Here is a 19,985-nt window from a genome sequence, read left to right as displayed (position 1 = left end):
AAGAAGGAGAAGGAGAAGAAGATTCCATTCTGACATGTAAGAAGCTTGGAAGTAAGTTGTTACTCTGCCAACAAGTAAAAAGCTGAACCAACTGAAAAATCAACAGCTTCCTCTTGGATTCATCACAGGGCAAGCTGCTGTACTCAACACTGGAGAAAAAGACAGGAGGATATGGAGAATCACAATTTACCAGAGCAGAAGAAATCCATGAGCAAAAATATCCCTGGGAACCAGACCTGAACTGTAACTGATGAATTGTTGGAGGCTTAATGTGAACAAGTCTGAGAGTTAAAAATTCCAGGTCTTCACCTGTGGTGGCTCACGCCTGTAATCCCAGCAGATTGGGAGGCTGAGCTGGGTGGATCACCCGAGGCCAGAAGTTCGAGACCAGCCTGGCCAACATGGTGAAACCCCATTTCTACTAAAAAATTAGCTGGGTGTGGTGGCACCTGTCTGTAATCCCAGCTACTTAGGAGGCTGAGGCATGAGAATCACTTGAAACCAGGAGGCAGAGGTTGCAGTGAGCCAAGATTGTACCACTGCACTCCAGCCTGGGCGACAGAGCGAGACTCCATCTCAAAGAAAAAAAAAATTCCAGGGGGACCTAGTTACAGGAGGGACCCCCCAACACACACACACTTTTGTGAGTTTTACTTACCTCCAGGAGGTTAACTGGGTTCTCATATGAAATATGCCAGGGCATTCTGTTCAGCTTCACAAGGCCTGCCCTCAAGAGGAACTATTTTACCAGAGCCTAAAGTATTGTTTTGTTTTGTTTTCAGAGCCTACAATTTCACAGGCTCTTTGAAAGATTGAGACAATCATAGGTTTAGAGAGCACTCTCCCACACTTTACCAACACATTACTAAAGAAACTGCAGTTTCTTTTGTTCAGCACATAAATCATGTCTCACTATCAAAAAAAAAAAATTATGAGACATACATACTAAAGGACAATAGAACGTAGTTTGAAAGGACAGAGCAAGCATGAGAGCCAGACTCAAATATGGCTGGGATGTGAGAATCATCAGGCCAGGAATGTAACAATAACTATGATTAATGCTAAGTGGGGGCGGGCACGGTAGCTCACGCTTGTAATCCCAGCACTTTGGGAGGCAGAGGCAGGTGGATCACCTGAGGTCAGGAGTTTGAGACCAGCCTGCCCAACACAGTGAAACCCCCGTCTCTACTAAAAATACAAAAATTAGCTGGGCGTGGTGGCGGGTACCTATAATCCCAGCTACTTGGGAGGCTAAGCCAGGAGAATTGCTTGAACCTGGGAGGCAGAGGTTGCAGTGAGCTGAGATTGTGCCACTGCACTCCAGCCTGGGCGACAGAGCTAGACTCTGGTCTCAAAAATATATACGTATGCTAAGGGTGCTAATGGATAAAGCATACAGCATGCAAGTCCAGATGGATAATGTAGACAGAGAGATGGGAATTCTAAGAAAGAACCAGAAGAAAATTTTAGAGATCAAAAACACCATAACAGAAACGGTGAATGCCTTTGATGGGCTCGTCAGTAGGCTGGACACAGCTAAGGAGAGAATCTCTGAGCTTGAGAATATGTCAACAGAAACCCCCCAAAACAGAAGAGAAAACACTCTTCTTTCTGAAGACTGAAAACACACACACACACATGCACGCACGCGCACACACACACACCACACGCACACAAAAAGCCCAGAACAGAATATCCAAGAACTGTGGGACAATTGCAAAGGGTGTAACATACACAAAATGGGAATACCAGAAGGAGAAGCAATAAAGGAACAGAAGAAATATTTGAAGCCACAATGACTGAGAATTTCCCAACTTAAAGTCAGACACCAATCTACAGATCCAGGAAGAATTTGAGAACACGAGGCAGGATAAAAGCAAAAAACAAAAACAAAAACAAACAAAAAACAAAAAAAAAATATTACATCTAGGCATATCCTATGCAAGCTGCAGAAAATCAAAGATAAATGCAAAATCTTGAGAGAAACCAGAGGAAAAAAACCAACTTCCTCATAGAGGAGCAAAGATAACAATTACATCTGGCATCTCCTCAAAAACCACGTAAGCAAGAACAGAGTGGAGTAAAATAGAATCATGCACTGCATAAAGATATTTCAGTCAATGATGGACCACGTACAATCGTACGGTGGTCCCATAAGATTATCACACCATACCTTCACTGTAGGTATTCTACATTGAGATATGTTTAGATACACAAACACTTGCATTGTGTTACAGTCCCCTACAGCATTCAGTACGATAACATGCTGTAAGGGTTCGTAGCCCAGGAGCAACAGGCTATCTCACACAGCCTGGGTGTGTAGTAGGCTCTGTTATTTAGCTCGGTGTAAGTTCCCTCTATGATGTTTGCACAACGATGAAATCACCCAATGATGCATTTCTTCAAATTATCTCTGTTGCTAAGTGATGCATGATTATATTTAAAAAGTGTTGTGAGAGAAAAACCACCTACCTGGAATTCTGGGACCTGTGAAATTATCCTTTAAAAGTGAAGAAAAAATAAAATGCAAAACTATATATCTTCAATTCACAGAAGATAATACAGGAGAAAGCCTAGATGACCTTGGGATTACTTTTTAGATAAAACACCGAAGCCTTGATTCATGGAAGAAAAGATGATAAGATGGACTTAATTAAAATGAAAAACTTCTGCTCTGCAAAAGACACTGTTAAGAGAATGAGAAGACAATTGACAGACGGGGAGAAAATATTTGCAAAAGACACATTTGATGAACGACTCATCCAAAATACACAAAGAACTCTTAACACACAACCATAAGAAAACAAACAATCCAATTAAAAAATGGGCAAAAGATCTAAACACACGCTTCACCAAAGAAGACATACAGATGGCAATTACATATAAGAAAAGATGCTTAACATCATATGTCATTAGGGAATTACAAATTAAGACAACAATGAGATACCACTACATACATATTAGGATGGCCCAAATCCAAAATACTCACAAGACCAAATGTTGGCAAGGATATGGAACAGGAACTTTCATTTGTTGCTGATGGGAACGCAAAATGTTACAGCGACTTTGAAAGACAGTTTGGCGGTTTCTTACAAAACTAAACGCATTCTTATCATACAATCTAGCAATTTTGTCCCTTGGTATTTATCCAAATGAGTTTAAAACTTATGTCTACACAGAAAAAACCTGCACATGAATGTTTATAGCAGCTTTATTTGTGATTGCCAAAACGTGGAAGCAATCAGGATGTTTTTCTGTAGGTAAATGGATAAATAAGCTGCAGTGCATTTATACAATGGAATGTTATTCAGTGCTAAAGAGAGATGAGCTATCAGGCCGTGAAAAGACATGAAGGAAACTTAAATGCATATTTCTAGATGAAAGAAGCCAATCTGGAAAAGCTACCTACTGTATGATTCCAACTACATGGCATTCTGGAAAAGGCAAAATTTTGAGGATAGTAAAAGATCAGTGGTTGCTGGGGGTGGAGAGAGAGAAGGACGAACAGGCAGAGCACAGAGGATTTTTACGGCAGTGACACTATTCTGTACGACGCTACAATGGTGGACATATATCATATACATTTGTCCAAACTCAATACTCAACACCAAGAGTGAACCCTAATGTAAACTGTGGTCTTTGGGTGATAATAATGTATCAATATAAGTTCATCTATTGCAACAAATGTACTTTTTTTTTTTTTTTTTCAAAGACAGAGTTTCGCTCTTGTTGCCCAGGCTGGAGTGCAATGGCATGATCTCGGCTTGCTGCAACCTCCATCTCCTGGGTTCAAGTGATTCTCCTGCCTCAGCCTCCCAAGTAGCTGGGATTATAGGCACGCACCACGATGCCCAGCTAATTTTCGTATTATTAGTAGAGACGGGGTTTCACCACATTGGCCAGGCTGGTCTTGAACTCCTGACCTCAGGTGATCCACACACCTCAGCCTCCCAAAGTTCTGGGATTACAGGTGTGAGCCACTGCTCCCGGCCCAAATGTACTATTTTGATAGTAGCAGAGACTATGTGGGGACAAGGGGTTTATGGAAATCTCTGTGCCTTCTGCTTAGTTTTTTTTAAAAAAAACAATAAGTTTATTTAAACAACAAGACACTTGACTTGAAGGGAAAACTATCGAGGATTCTTTTTTATTTTTTTAGAGTAATTTCTCCCTACTTAAAGATAGATTGCCCTACATGTAACAGCTATGTACAAAAAAGTTATAAAATTGTTCTTGGTTTTATAATGACAAATGAAAAACATTAAAGTTCTCCAACTGAACAAGGTATGCAAGGATTTTTATGTGGTTTTTGTTGTTGTTGTTGTTGTTGTTAAAACAGTGAGAGCAAAATAACTTACTGGAATATAAAGGCAGAAGTTGAATGAACATGCCACTAATGGAGAAAGGGAATATTTTCACAGAATCCATATTTTTCCCCATCCCGTCTCCACTTGATGCCAATCAAAACATACCATTGGCTGTTCAGTTTTTTAAAATGCAGCATGCTTGTGCACATATATCAGTTACTTTATGTACATAAAGGAATGGGGAAGGGGGAAATCAAAGAATAGAGAAAACTATATTGTAATAGTCAGGGTGCAATGGAACCAAATTGCAATTTTCTAATTAAAAATGTAATCTTGTAATCTTGGTCTTTAAAGAACTGAGTGCTGGAGTAAAGAAGCAGATTCGGGTCGGGTGTGGTGGCTCATGCCTGTAATCCTAGCACTTTGGGAGGGTGGATCACGAGGTCAGTAGTTCGAGACCAGCCTGGACAACACGGTGAAACCCCATCTCTACTAAAAATACAAAAAAATTAGCTGGGATTGGTGGCACACGCCTGTAATCCCAGCGACTTGGGAGGCTGAGGCAGGAGAATTGCTTGAAACCGGAAGGTAGAGGTTGCAGTGAGCTGAGATTGCACCACTGCACTCTAGCCTGAGCAATAAGAGCAAAATTCAGTCAAAAAAAAAAAAGCAGTTTCCCTTCTCAGTAGATACCTCCCGTCTGCTGTTGGAACACATCAACTGTATCTTCAGCCTCCAGTTCCAACTGTGCAGGTGTGTCTGTTTCATTGATTGGTCGCCCATCAGATCAGAATGTGATCTGCCTCATTGACAAACCCTGTCGTTCACAATAGGCTTTTATTAGTTTACTGAGTGGTATATGTCTCTTAATCTTAAACTTCACCACAAAACCATCCTGCCCCACCACCTTCAAATTAATATAATCATTTGTTCTCAGTCTTGACTCCTTCCTCGGGCTTTTCATCGGCCATGGCGAGCGCTGGAGTGTCCTCAGCTGCTGCTTCACAAAAGAGGTACCAGATCCTCACCAAAGGAACACACAAGCAGCACCAGAAGGGGCAGAAGAACCCTTCTGCTCAGTTTTGCTGTGAATCTATCCAGTGTACATCCTACAGGCAATTGAGATATTATGACACTATAATGACTCTGTGCTAATAAATTAGAAATTTTGGATGAAATGGTCAACATTTTTGAAAAACACAACAAATCTTATGGAACACTCTGTATAATCCTATATCTATTAGAAAAATTGTATCAGCAATTAAACATTTTCCTACAAAAAACACTTCCAGATGGTTTAGCTGCTTAATTCTTCCGAACGTTAAATAAAGAAATAACACCAGTTTAACACAAACTCCTTCAGAGAATAGAAAGAACACTTCCTAACTTTTTGGATGAGGGCAGCATAACCTTGATATTAAAACTGAACTAGGACATTACACAAAATGATAATTACAGAACAATTTCTGTCAAAACATAGACACAAAATCCTAAACAAAAATAATAGCAAATCAAATTCAGTACTAAATAAAAAATGATAATGCATCATGACAAATTTTAATTCATTCCAGAAATGTAAGGTTGACTTCACATTTGAAAACTAATTATGGCCGGGCGCGGTGGCTCAAGCCTGTAATCCCAGCACTTTGGGAGGCTGAGATGGGCGGATCACGAGGTCAGGAGATCAAGACCATCGTGGCTAACATGGTGAAACCCCATCTCTACTAAAAAAAAATACAAAAAACTAGCCGGGCGAGGTGGTGGGTGCCTGTAGTCCCAGCTACTTGGGAGGCTGAGGCAGGAGAATGGCGTAAACCCGGGAGGTGGAGCTTGCAGTGAGCTGAGATCCGGCCACTGCACTCCAGCCCGGGCGACAGAGTGAGACTCCGTCTCAAAAAAAAAAAAAAAAAAAAGAAAACTAATTATATAAGTCACTGCATTAAAAATATAAAGGAGCAAAATCATATTTCAGTAGATGTTTAAAAAGCAATTCATAACAATTCAACATTTATTCATGATAAGAATTCTTAGCAAGGTAAGAATAAAACGAAATTTTCTTAATCTGATAGTAAATTTTAAAAACACAGCAAACTTTACATTTTATGGCATAAAGTATTAGAAATGATCCTTTTGAGACTGGAACAAATTGAGGATGTCCACCACCACCATTTATGTTCCATATTGTATGGGAGTCCTAGCCAGTGCAATAAGGCAAGAAAAAGAAATAAAAAGGGTAAAGTTTGGAAAGAAAAAAATGAAACGGTGGCTCTTCATTGATAACATGACTGTGTAGGTAGAACATTTTTAAAAACTAAGTGCTGGGCCCAGTGACTCACGCCTGAAATCTCGGTGCTTTGAGAGGCCAAGGCAGGATAATCACTTGTAGCCAGGAATTTTAGACCAGCCTGGGCAATATAGGGAGACTACAAAAAATTAAAAAATTAGCCAAGGGTGGTGGTTGCATGGCTGTGATCCTAGCTACTTGGGAGACTGAGGTGGGAGGATCACTTGGGCCCAGGAGGGTGAGGCTGCAGTGAGCCGTGATTGCACCACTGAACTCCAGCCTGGACAACAAAGCAAGACTTTGTCTCAAAAAACGAACAAACAAACAAAACCCTAAAACTACAGATATGCTATAAGTTAATAAATTAACAAGGTTCCTGGAAACAAGGTTGACATTGAAAAATTTCCATAAGTGGGCAATAGCAATTAGAGAATGAAAAAAAAGTCAATGAAAAAAATCAAATCCCAAACACCTAGGAATAAATCTGACAAAATATTCTCATAATTTTTTTTTTTTTTTTTAACTAGAGATGAGGTCTCACCATGTTGCCCAAGCTGAACTCAGATTCCTGGGTTCAAGCAATTTTCCCAGCCTCGGCCTTCCAAAGTGCTGGGATTACAAGCACGACCCACCACACCTGGCCTATGCTCATGATTTTATACAGAAAACTATAGAATATTAATGAAAGGGGACAAAGACCTTTTTAAAAATACAGAGAGATACACTGTGTTCATAGATTGCTAGTGTCATATTATAATGTGGCCAATTCTCACCTCAATTGACCTACAGATTCAATACAACCTAATATAACCTCATTTCCTGCTGGTAGGAATGTAAAATGGTATAACTTCTTTGGAAAACAGTTTTACATTTTCTCCAAAGGATAAACATAAGGTTACTTGTGGCCCAACAATTCTAATCCTAGGTATATATTCAAGGAAAACATACGTTGATACAAATATTTGTGCATGAATGTTCAAAGTAACATTATGCATAATAGCCCAAATGTGGAAAAAACAGATGAATAGATAAAGAAATGTGGTATATCCGTGGAATGAAATATTACTCAATCATGAGCAAGATTGAAGTACTGACAGGAGCTACAACATAGATCAACTTTGCAAACATTATGCCACATGAAAGAAGCTACTCACAAAAGACCACATGTTTGGCCGGGCGCAGTGGCTCACACCTGTAATCCCAGCACTTTGGGAGGCCTAGGCGGGCAGATTATGAGGTCAGGAGATCGAAACCATCCTGGCTAACATGGTGAAACTCCGTCTCTACTAAAAATCCAAAACATTAGCCAGGCGTGGTGGCGGGCGCCTGTAGTCCCAGCTACTCAGGAGGCTGAGGCAGGAGAATGACGTGAACCTGGTAGGCGGAGCTTGCAGTGAGCCAAGATCACACTGCTGCACTCCAGCCTGAGCAACAAGGCGAGACTCTATATCCAAAAATAAATTTAAAAAAAGACCACATATTTATGATTCCATTTATATGAAATATCCAGAACAGGCTTATCTATAAAGACAGAAAAATAGAATTAGTGATTGTCTATGCTTGGGGGTAGAGTGGGAGAGAAAACAGAGTGACTGTTGATGGGTATGGAGGTTTTCTTAGAGGGTGATGAAAATATTGTAAAATTGATTGTGGTGACAGCTGTACAACTCTGTAAATATATTAAAAATCTATTGAATTATACACTTATTTACATGGGTGAATTATGTGGTATGTGAATTACATCTCAATAAATCTCTTTTGTAAAAAAGTTTTTAATCCTTGAAGGTTATTTTCTTTTTCTTTTCTTTTCTTTTTTGTGTTTGTTTGTTTGTTTGTTTATTGAGATGGAGTCTCCCTCTGTCACCCAGGCTGGAGTGCAGTGCAGAATCTTGGCTCACTGCAACCTCCACCTGCCAGGTTTAAGTGATTCTCCCACCTCAGCCTCCCGTGTAGCTGGGATTACCAGCATCCACCACCACGCCCAGCTAGTTTTTGTATTTTTAGTAGAGACGGGGTTTCACCATGTTGGCCAGCCTGGTCTCCAACTCCTGACCTGAAGTGATCCACCTGCCTCGGCCTCCCAAAGTGCTGGGATTACATTTTGGTGGAAATCGACAAGCTGATTCTAAAATATATAGGGAAATGCAAAAGGCCAAAACTAATCATCATAAATAAGTACAAAAATGAAGGACTTAAACTACCTGTTAGTGAGACTTATTACAAAACTCTAGTAGTGAAAGCAGTTGATATTGGCAAACTTACGGACAAATAGACCAATGCGACACAACAAAGTTCAGAAACAGACCCACATCTATACGGTCCAGTGAAATGACATAAGGAAAGAATGACCTTTTCAACAAATGATACTGCATACATTTAATATTCATGTGGGAAAAAAATGAACTTTGACTACTACCTTAGACCATATAGAAAAGTTCGTTCTAGGTAGATTATTAATCAAAATGTGAAGAACAATGGAAACAGACTTTCCAAATTCTGAAAAAAAAAGCATTTGTCACCTAAACTTTTATACCCAGTAAATTTATCATTCAAATGTAAGGGTAGATTAAAGACATTTTCAGGTGTACACCTTCTCACAAATCTTTTGGAAGATGAGCTCCTAAAAAAAACAAGAGAATAAAACACAAAAAAGGAAGATGTGGGCTTCAGGAAATGGGGGAATCCAATCTTGGAAGGATGGTGCAGGAGATTACAGCTTGAGGGCTGTTCACCTGGGCTGGAGAGCAACCAATTGGGATTAGGATGGATGGAAAGCCTTCAGAAGAGATTGCTTCAAGAAAAGGAAACGAGCAGAATTCTTGATGTGTCTGAACATCCTAACGGGGGATTTGGACCACTAGGATTGAAATGGTGGTAATTACATGGAAGACTAAATGAACATCAGCAACAACACAAGATAAGCATGAACTCCAGAAGAACAAAGAGCAAAAGTGATCATAGCACCTGACACAGCTCAGATAAGAATGACGATTATGTAGTTACAGTAAGGTCCACATTGAATATTGGCTAAACAAAATTATCATGCAACCACATTGGAAGGCTGGTATGACTGGAAGTGTGACTGAATGTGGTAAAGGTGAGGAGTCAAAGAGAACTAAATTGGCCAGGCACAGTGGCTCACACCTATAATCCCAGGACTTTGGGAGGCCGAGGCAGGCAGATCACCTGAGGCCAGGAGTTCGAACCCAGCCTGGCCAACATGGCGAAACCCCGTCTCTACTAAAAATACAAAAGTTAGCTGGGCATGGTGGCATTTGCCTGTAATCCCAGCTACTTGGGAGGCTGAGACATGAAAATCACTTGAACCCGGGAGGCAGAGGTTGCAGTAAGCCTGGATTGCGCCACTGCACTCCAGCCTGGGCAACAGAGCAAGACTCTGTCTTAAAAAAGAGAGAGAGAGAGAGATTGAGAGAGAACTAAATCCTCATCTTCCATACTGGGAAGTCAAAAGATGATTTCCTAAACTGGAATATCAAGAAGTCATAATGAAAGCAAGTTATTTAGAGAATATCTATATAAAAAATAGCTGATTGCATTGAAGATCACTGGCACTGGGGAGAAAGAGAGAGTATGAAGGACGGGACAGCTGCTCTTTTTAACCTGCCCCATAGATTCCTGGCGTCTAAATTAAATTATGCACACATACACCTTTGGTAAAAATTAGAAGTACATTTTTACAAAGTAATTGTGAATTGCAAAAGAATACAGAGACTAACAAAGGGGAATATGTTCATGATGTTGGTATTAGACACATAATTCTTAAACAAGACCCACATACACACACAACTAACCACAAGGAAAACAGTAATAAATTGGATTTCTGTAAAATTAGGACATCTATTCATCAAAAGACATCACTGAGTGAAAAGGCAAGCCACAGAGTGAAAGATGTTTCCTTTCTTCCTTCCTCATTTCTTCTTCCTTCTTTTCTTGCTTTCTTCTTTTCTTTTTTCTTTCTTTCTATCTTTCTGTCCTTCCTTCTTTCCTCCCTTCCTTCCTTCCTCCCTTCCTTCCTTTTATCCTTCCTTCCCTTCCTTTTTTCTTTCTTTCTTTCAGTTTTTCTTTCTCTCCTTCCTTCCTTTTTCCTTCCTTCTTTCTTTCCTTCCTTCCTTTTCTTTCTTTCTTTCTTTCTTTCTTTCTTTCTTTCTTTTTCTTTCTTTTTCTTCTTTCTTTCTCCCTCTCTTTCTTCTTTCTTTCTTTCCTTCTTTCCTTCTTCCTCTCTCGCTCTCTCCTTCCTCCCTCCCTCTCTTTCTTCCTTCCTTTTTTCCTTCCCTCCTTCCTTCCTTTCTTTTCTCTCTCTCTTTCTTTCTTCTATATCTCTTTTTTCTTTCTTCTTTCTCTCCCTCTCCTCCCTCCCTCCCTCCCTTCCTTCCTTCCTTCCTTCCTCCTTCCTTCCTTTCTTTTCTCTCTCTCTTTCTTTCTTCTTTCTTTCTTTCTTTTCTTTCTTTCTTTCTTTTTTCTTTTTTCTTTCTTTTTCTTCTTTCTTTCTTCTTTCTTTCTCCCTCTCTTTCTTCTTTCTTTCTTTCTTCTTTCTCTCCCTCTCCTCCCTCCCTCCCTTCCTTCCTTCCTTCCTCCTTCCTTCCTTCTTCCTTCCTTTTTCCTTCCCTCCTTCCTTCCTTTTTCTTTCTTTCTTTTCTTTCTTTCTTTCTTCTTTTTCTTTCTTCTTTCTCTCCCTCTCCTCCCTCCCTCCCTCCTCCCTCCCTTCCTTCCTTCCTCCTTCCTTCCTTTTTGAGACAAGGTCTCGCTCTGTTGCCCAGGCTGGAGTACACAGCTCACTGCAGCCTCAACTTTCTGGGCTCAAGTGATTCTCCCACCTCAGTCTCCTCCTGAATAGCTGGAACGACAGGCACACACCACCATACCTAAATAATTTTTTTTTGTCTTTAGTAAAGACAGGGTTTTGCCGTGTTTCCCAGACTGATCTTGAACTCCTGGACTCAAGCAATTTGCCCACCTTGGCCTCCCAAAGCACTGGGATTACAGGCATGAGCCACCGCGCCCTGTAGATATTTTCAATGTATGTATTTAGCAAAGGACTTGTGTCCAGAATATATATAAAATATATTATAAAATAAAAAAATTTGACAATCCAATTTTTTAAGAAAATAGGCAAAAGACTCAATATGCTTTTCACAAAATAAGATATCTAATTGGCTAATAAACATATGAAAAAGTATTCAACATATTTATCAGAAAATGCAAATATAATACCACAATGAAATACTACTACATATTCACTAGAATGGCTAAAAATTAAAAGACAGACAATGCGGCCGGGCGCGGTGGCTCAAGCCTGTAATCCCAGCACTTTGGGAGGCCGAGACGGGCGGATCACGAGGTCAGGAGATCGAGACCATGCTGGCTAACACTGTGAAACCCCGTCTCTACTAAAAAATACAAAAAACTAGCCGGGCGAGATGGCGGGCGCCTGTAGTCCCAGCTACGCGGGAGGCTGAGGCAGGAGAATGGCGTGAACCCGGGAGGCGGAGCTTGCAGTGAGCTGAGATCCGGCCACTGCACTCCAGCCCCGGCGACAGAGTGAGACTCCGTCTCAAAAAAAAAAAAAAAAAAAAGACAGACAATGCTATTAAAAAGGATGTGGCCACTGGGACTCTCATACGTATGGGAGGAGTGTAAATTGTGTAACCACTTTAGAAAAAACTGTGGCAATAACTACTAAAGCTGAATATGCATTCTCTGCAACCCAGCAATTTCACTTTCAAGTATATGCCAAATAGAAGTGCACCTATATATGCATTAAAGGGGCATGTGTGGCCAGGCGCGGTGGCTCAAGCCTGTAATCCCAGCATTTTGGGAGGCCGAGACGGGCGGATCACGAGGTCAGGAGATCGAGACCATCCTGGCTAACACGGTGAAACCCCGTCTCTACTAAAAATACAAAAAACTATCTGGGCGAGGTGGCGGGCGCCTGTAGTCCCAGCTACTGGGGAGGCTGAGACGGGAGAATGGCGTGAACCCGGCAGGTGGAGCTTGCAGTGAGCTGAGATCCGACCGCTGCACTCCAGCCTGGGCCACAGAGCGAGACTCCGTCTCAAAAAAAAAATAAATAAATAAAAAAGTAAAGGGGCATGTGCAAGTTTGTTTGTAACCATGTTACTTCTAATGGTAAAAAAAAAAAAAAAACTTGAAGAGGGCCAGTCACAGTGGCTTATGCCTATAATCCCAACACCTTGAGAGGTTGAGGTGGGAAGGTCACTCGAGCCAGGAGTTTGAGACCAGCCTGGGCAACACAATGAGACTCCTGTTTCTACCAAAAAAAAAAAAAAAAAAATTAGCCAGATGTGGTGGCATGCACCTGTGGTCTCTTCTACTCAGGAGGCTGAGGTGGGAGGATCATTTGAGGCTGGAAGGTTGAGGCTGCAGTGAGATATGATTGCACCACTGCACTCCAGTCTTGGCCACAGAGCAAGATCCTGTCTCTCAAAAAACAAACAAACAAAACAAAAACTCGAAGAAACAAATGGGCCATCAGCAATATAATGGGCATATAGAAGTTGTGGTATATTCATTCCATGGAATAGGATGTGACAAAGGCAAAGGGCAAGGCACTGCCACATGCAATGGCATGGACGGATCTCACAAATACCACAAAGCCACAAGAATATACTATATGTTTCCATTTATATCAAGTTAAAAATAAGCCAATATATTCCATAGTGATAGAAGCTGGTTATCTGAAAGAGGGCAGTAACTGGATGGGGTATGAGGGAGACATCTGAGGTGTGGGTAATGTTCCCTGTCTTCATCCGGTTGGCTGTCACATGGATTGTTCACTTTGTAAAGGTTTGTTGAGGTATGAACTTAATATACACTTAAGATTTGTACACTTTATAGTAAGTATAATATATATCCACATAAAAATTGTTCTTCCTCTCTTTTTCTCCTTCCTTCTTCCCCTCCCTTCCCTTTCCTTCCTTTGCATACTCTTTCCTATCTTTCCTTACTGGAACAGTTCAGCCCTGAAGTCATTAGGTAGGCCAGAGCGAGGTCAGCACCCATGGTGAAGAGAGTGGGAGCCACAGTGTCCCAGAACAAGATATCAGAGCCAGAGTAGGGCACTGAGGGAGGGGGAGGGGATAGCTTGTATGATCAGTCAACTTGACTGCAGTGAAGGCATTCATGCATTGGAATGGTCCCATGCAGTTTATCAGACCCTTGTAATTGAGGAGAGCGTCCCTACATGGGGATGGCCTGGCATGGGAAATCAGAGCCAAAGTAGAGTTAAGAAGGATTCTAGGCCAGGCACGGTGGCTTACACCAGTAATCCCAGCACTTTGGGAGGCCAAGGCAGGTGAATTTCTTGATGCCAGGAGTTCAAAACCAGCCTGGTTATCATGGCAAAACCTTGTCTCTATCAAAAATACAAAAATTAGCTGGGCATGGTGGCATGCGCCTGTAATTCCAGCTACTCAGGAAGCTGAGGCACAAGAATCACTTGAACCTGGGAGGCAGAGGTTGCAGTGAGCCGAAATTGCACCACTGCACTCCAGCCTCGGTGACAGAGTGAGACTCAGTCTCATTAAAAAAAAAAAAAAAAAAAGTATTCTACATGTAGGGGTTGGGGTGGGCACATTGCGGGTACCAGAGCCTAAGAAGAGTAAGGAGGGCATCCACCTGAAAAGGAAGTGGCAGCAGAGATGGAGAGTGGTAAAGAGTGGTTACAAAGAGCGGGATTCATCAAATAAGTGTATATATTAAGGATAATAGAAGCCAGGTTTCTCATTGTTGGAGAAAGACGTTACAAATAGGGAAAGGCAGAAAACTAGAATGAACCCTGTGGTATTGGACTGGATTTGGAGTCATCTGTAGGAATCCATAGTTTTCAATATATACAGGTAAATAAAGAAATGTAGCTGTGAATATGTGTATGATTGTGTATTCCTGTATTAGGGCTCTCTAGAAGGACAGGACTAATAGGATAGATGTATATATGAAATGGAGTTTATTAAGGCAAACTGACTCATGTGATCATAAGGTGAATTTCCACAACAGGTTGTCTGCAAGCTGAGGAGCAAGGAAGCCAGTCTAAGTCCCAAAATCTCAAAAGTAGTGAAGCCAACAATGTAGCCTTCAGTCTGTGGCTGAAGGCCCAAGAGCCCCTGCCAACCACTGGTGTAAGTCCAAGAGTCCACATGGCTGGGAAGGTGTCATAATCATGGTGGAAGGAGAAGGAGGAATGAAGGCACATCTCACATGGCGGCAGGCAAGAGGGTGTACGCAGGGGTACTGCCCTTTATAAAACCATCAGATCTTGTGAGATATATTCACTATCATGAGAACAGCACAGGAAAAACCTGCCCCATGATTCAATTACCTCCCATTGGGTCCTTTCCATGACATGTGGGGATTATGGGAACTACAATTCAAGATGAGGTTTGGGTGAGGACACAGCCAAACCATATCACCGAATAACCTCCCAAATGCCCCACCTCCTAATACTATCACTTTGGGAGTTGATATTTCAACAGATGGATATTAGGGGGGCACTAATACTCAGTCCATGACAGATACCAAATGATTATTCTCTTTTTTTTTTTTTTTGAGACAGAATCTTGTTCTGTTGCCCAGGCTGGAGAGCAATGGAGCAGTCTTGGCTCACTGCAACCTCTGCCTCCCAAGTTCAAGCGATTCTCCTGCTTCAGCCTTCCAAGTAGCTGGGATTACAGGCCCCCACCACCACGCCTGGCCAATTTTTGTGTTTTTAGTAGAGACGGGTTTTCGTCATGTTGGCCAGGCTGTTAGCTTTTGACCTCAGGTGGTACACCCACCTCAGCCTCCCAAAGTGCTGGGATTACAGGCATGAGCCACTGTGCCTGGTCCCAAATGGTAATTATCTAATTTCATCATTCCTTCTGTTATTCTACTTACTGAAAAAGCTTTGTCTTTCCTTCCTTCCTTCCTTCCTTCCTTCTTCTCTCTTTCTTCTTCCTTCCTTCCTTTCTTCTTTCTTTCCTTTTCTTCTTCTCCTTCCTTCCTTCTTTCTTCTCTTTTCTTTTATTTTCCTTCTCTCTCTGTCAGTATTAAGGTTATTATTTTAATGCTCAAGTTGTTCAGATGCAGCCAGTGAGACCTCTTCGAGCTGGCTTCTGTGTGTTTTTTTGTTCATCCCTGCTATGAAGTGAATTATGTCCCCTCCCCCAGCATTCCTATGTTGAAGGATTAATCCCCAATATGACTATATTTGAAGATATAGCCTTTAAAGAGGTAATTAAGGTTAAAACAGGCCATAAGTGTATGACCTCAGTCCAATAGAACTAGTGTCCTTATAAGAAGAGAAAGAGACACCAGGAGGATGTAAGCACAGAGACAGGTCATGTGCAGACACAGCAAGAAGACTACCATCTGCAAGCCAAGGAGAGAGGCCTCAGAGAACCCAACCCTCTCAACGTCTTGACCTTGGACTTCTAGCCTTCGAAACTGTGAGAAAATAAATGACTGTTATGTTAGCTTCCCATCTGTGGTGTTTTATTATGGGAGCTTAAGACGACTTAAATAGTCACCATCATTCTTTGAGCAGTTCCTTACTTTCTGTCACAAAATGTCCCAGGCAATATACAAGATGTCATTTTGAAACCAACCACTTCTCAGAAGAGTTCTGCCTCCTTTTAGTGGAAAATGATACCTAGAAACCAAAATGTAAGTGTTAGGTGCTCATTGGGATGTTACTACTTTGAAGCCTTTTTGGCGGGCAGAACTAGAGAACTGTGAAATAGCTTTGACCAAAATGCTGATAGTGATATGGACAATAAAGTCTAGGCTGAGGTGGTCTCAGATGGAGATAAGGAACTTGTTGGGAACTGGAGCAAAGGTGACTCTTGATATGCTTTAGCAAAGAGACTGGCAGCATTTTGCCCCTGCCCTAGAGATCTGTGGAACTTTGAATGTGAGAGAGATGATTTAAGGAATCTGCTGGAAGAAATTACTAAATGGCAAAGCACTGAAGAGGAAGCAGAGCTTACCATTTTGGAAAGTTTGCAACCTGATTAAGCAATAGAAAATAAAAACCCATTTTCTGGGAAGAAATTGGAGCCTGCTACAGAAATTTGCATACGTAACAAGGAGCTGAATGTTAATCACCAAGACAATGGGGAAAATGTTTCCAGGGCATGTCAGAGGCTTTTGCAGCAGCCCCTCCCAGCACAGGTCTGGAGGCTGAGGAGGAAAAAATGCTTTTCTTGGACCCAGGATGTCCTGCGGTGTGCAGCCTAGGGACTTGGTGCCCTGTGTCTCAGCTGCTCCAGCTGTGGCTAAAAGGGGCCAAGGTATAGCTCAGGCTGTGGCTTCAGAGGGTGCAAGCCCCAAGCCTTGGCAGCTTCCACATGGTGTTTTGCCCGCGGGTACACAGAAGTCGAGAACTGATGTTTTGGAATCTCTGCCTAGATTTCAGAGGATGTATGGAAATGCCTGGATGTCCAGGCAAAAGTTTGCTGCAGGGGCAGAGCCCTCACGGAGAATCTCTGCTAGGGCAGTGCAGAAGGAAAATGTGGGGTTGGAGACAACACACAGAGTCACCACTTGGGCAGTGCCTAGTGGCGCTGTGAGAAGAGGACCACCAAACTCCAGACCCCAGAATGATAGATCCACTGACAGCTTGTACCGTGCACCTGGAAAAGCTGCAGACACTCAATGCCAGCCCATGAAAGCAGCTGGGAGGGCAGTTGTACCCTGCAAAGCTACAGGGGTGGAGTGGCCCAAGGCCATGGGAGCCCACCTCTTGCATCAGCACACCCTCATGTGAGACATCAAGTCAAAGGAGATAATTTTGCAACTTTAAGGTTTAATGATTGCCCTATTGGATTTCAGACTTGGATGGGGCCTGTATTCCCTTTGTTTTGGCCAATTTCTCCCATTTGGAATGGGTATATTTACCCAATGCCTGTCTCTCCATTGTATCTAGGAAGCAACTAACTTGCTTTCAATTTTACAGGCTCATAGGCGGAAGGGACTTGCCTTGTCTCAGATAAGACTTTGGACTTGGACTTTTGGGTTAATGCTGAAATGCGTTAAGACTTTGGGGGACTGTTGGAAAGGCATTATTGTGTTTTGAAATGTGAGGACATGATATTTGGGAGGGGGCAGGGGCAGAATGATATGGTTTGGCTGTGTCCCCACCCAAATCTCATCTTGAAGTGTAGTTCCCATAATCCCCACATGTTGTGGGAGGGACCCGGTAGGAAGTAACTGAATTATGGGGGCAGGTTTTTCCCCAATGCTATTCTCATGATAGTGAATAAATCTCACGAGATCTGATGATTTTATAAAGGGAAGTTCCCCTGCATATGCTGTCTTGCCTGCTGCCATGTAAGACTGTGAGGCCTCCCCAGCCATGTGAAACTGTGAGTCCATTAAAGCTCTTCTTCTTTATAAATTACACAGTCTCGCATGTGTCTTTATTAACAGTGAGAGAATGGACTAATACATTAGGTCATGAGGGTGGAGCTCTCATTAATGGGATTAGTGCCTTATAAAAGAGACCCCAGATAGCTCTCAAGCTCTCTTTCTGTTATGTGAAGATGCAACAAGAAGCCATCTGCAACCCAGAAAAGGGCCTTCACCAGAACCTGACTGTGCTGGCACCATGACGTCCAGAACCATGAGATGTAAATGTCTATTATTTATAAGCCACCCAGTCTATGACACTTTGTTGTAGCAGTCCAAACTAAGACAGCAGCGAATATAATTTTAAAAAATTTCAGGCAAGAGCCCTCAATGGATTCTAAAATTAATGGGTGCAGGCTGGATGTGGTGGCCCATGCCTGTAATCCCAGCACTTTGGGAAGCCAAGGTGGGCAGATCACTTGGGGTCAGGAGTTTGAGACCAGCCTGGCCAACATGGTGAACCTCATCTTTACTAAAAATATAAAAATTAGCTGGGCGTGGTGGCATGTGCCTGTAATCTCAGCTACTTTACTTAGGAGGCTGAGGCAGGAGAATTGCTTGAACCTGGGATGTGGAGGTTGTAGCGAGCCAAGATCATGCCACTGCATTCCAGCCTGGGCAACAGAGTGAGACTGCATCTCAAAAAAAAAATTTAATTAAACTAATGGGTACAGGTTGGATAAGGAATGGGACTTTATATAGTCTGAGATCCTCCCCACAGAAAACAATGGGAAAAGGAGTAACTTTACAGCGGCTAGACCTTGTAGATGCCACCTTAATCAAGCATTCAAAGTTAACATCATCAGTAATGGGGCAAATCAAAATCATGCACCACCCAATAAGATGCAGTGAGAAGAACATGGCATCACTTCTGTGATATTCCTACCCAAAGTTCATAACTTGAATCTAATCATGAGGAAACATCAGACAAACCCAAACCAAGAGACACTCTACAAAATCATGACCTGCAATCTTCAAAATTTACAAGACCATCAACAGCAAGGAAAGATTGAAAACAAATGCACTATATGATACTGGATTGGGTCTTTTTGTGACAAAGGATATTTGGGACAAATGGCACAACATAAATAAATTGTAGTGAAGTATTTATATTTTTATGGTTGCATTGTGGCTGTTTAGAAGAACATCATTGGCCGGGCGCGGTGGCTCAAGCCTGTAATCCCAGCACTTTGGGAGGCCGAGACGGGTGGATCACGAGGTCAGGAGATCGAGACCATCCTGGCTAACACAGTGAAACCCCGTCTCTACTAAAAAATACAAAAATCTAGCCAGGCGAGGTGGTGGGTGCCTGTAGTCCCAGCTACTCGGGAGGCTGAGGCAGGAGAATGGCGTAAACTCGGGAGGCAGAGCTTGCAGTGAGCTGAGATCCGGCCACTGCACTCCTGCCCGGGCGACAGAGTGAGACTCCGTCTCAAAAAAAAAAAAAAAAAAAAAAAGAAGAAGAAGAACATTATTGTAGGATTTACACACCAGAGTATTCGTGGGTGATGGAACATCATGTTGGCAATTTACCATCAAATGTTTCAGGAAACAAAACTGCTTCGCACTATTCTTGGAACCTTTCTATAAACTTGAAATTATTTCCAAATAAAAAGAAAAAAAAAATGGCAACAAAAATGTTTACAAAAATTATGTGTATGGGAAAAGTACATGTGTGTATATATGCTAGCAGCCAAGGGGTGGAATGTTTTGGACATTGAGTGTTTCTACCTGCCTTAGCATTTGTTTCTCCTTCTTCCAGAAACAGCATCCAGACTTTATTTTGGGGAACTGCCCTTCCCCCACTCTTGGTTGATGCGTTGCTGGTGTAGGCACATGCCCAAGTCAACCAGCATATTTCATCCGCCAGCCACAGTCACTGGTTTAGAGAAGGGCACATGACCTAAGTCCATCCAATACAGGCCAATCTTGGGATTATTATTATTATTATTTTTGAGACAGATGCTCTGTCA

At 42.0% G+C, this 19,985-nt stretch overlaps 1 pseudogene; it reads right to left on the bottom strand.

Moving 5' to 3' along the window:
- Positions 1 to 4,989: 4,989 nt before the first annotated feature.
- On the bottom strand, positions 4,990 to 5,278 carry LOC117066487 (annotated as a pseudogene).
- Between the last annotated feature and the right edge of the window lie 14,707 nt (positions 5,279 to 19,985).

The sequence above is a fragment of the Trachypithecus francoisi genome, unplaced genomic scaffold (assembly GCF_009764315.1).
Source record: "Trachypithecus francoisi isolate TF-2019V2 unplaced genomic scaffold, Tfra_2.0 Lachesis_group20, whole genome shotgun sequence".
NCBI lineage: Eukaryota > Metazoa > Chordata > Mammalia > Primates > Cercopithecidae > Trachypithecus > Trachypithecus francoisi.
Note: the sequence above shows the minus strand (reverse complement) of the source record. Positions and strands in the feature narration are given on the sequence as shown.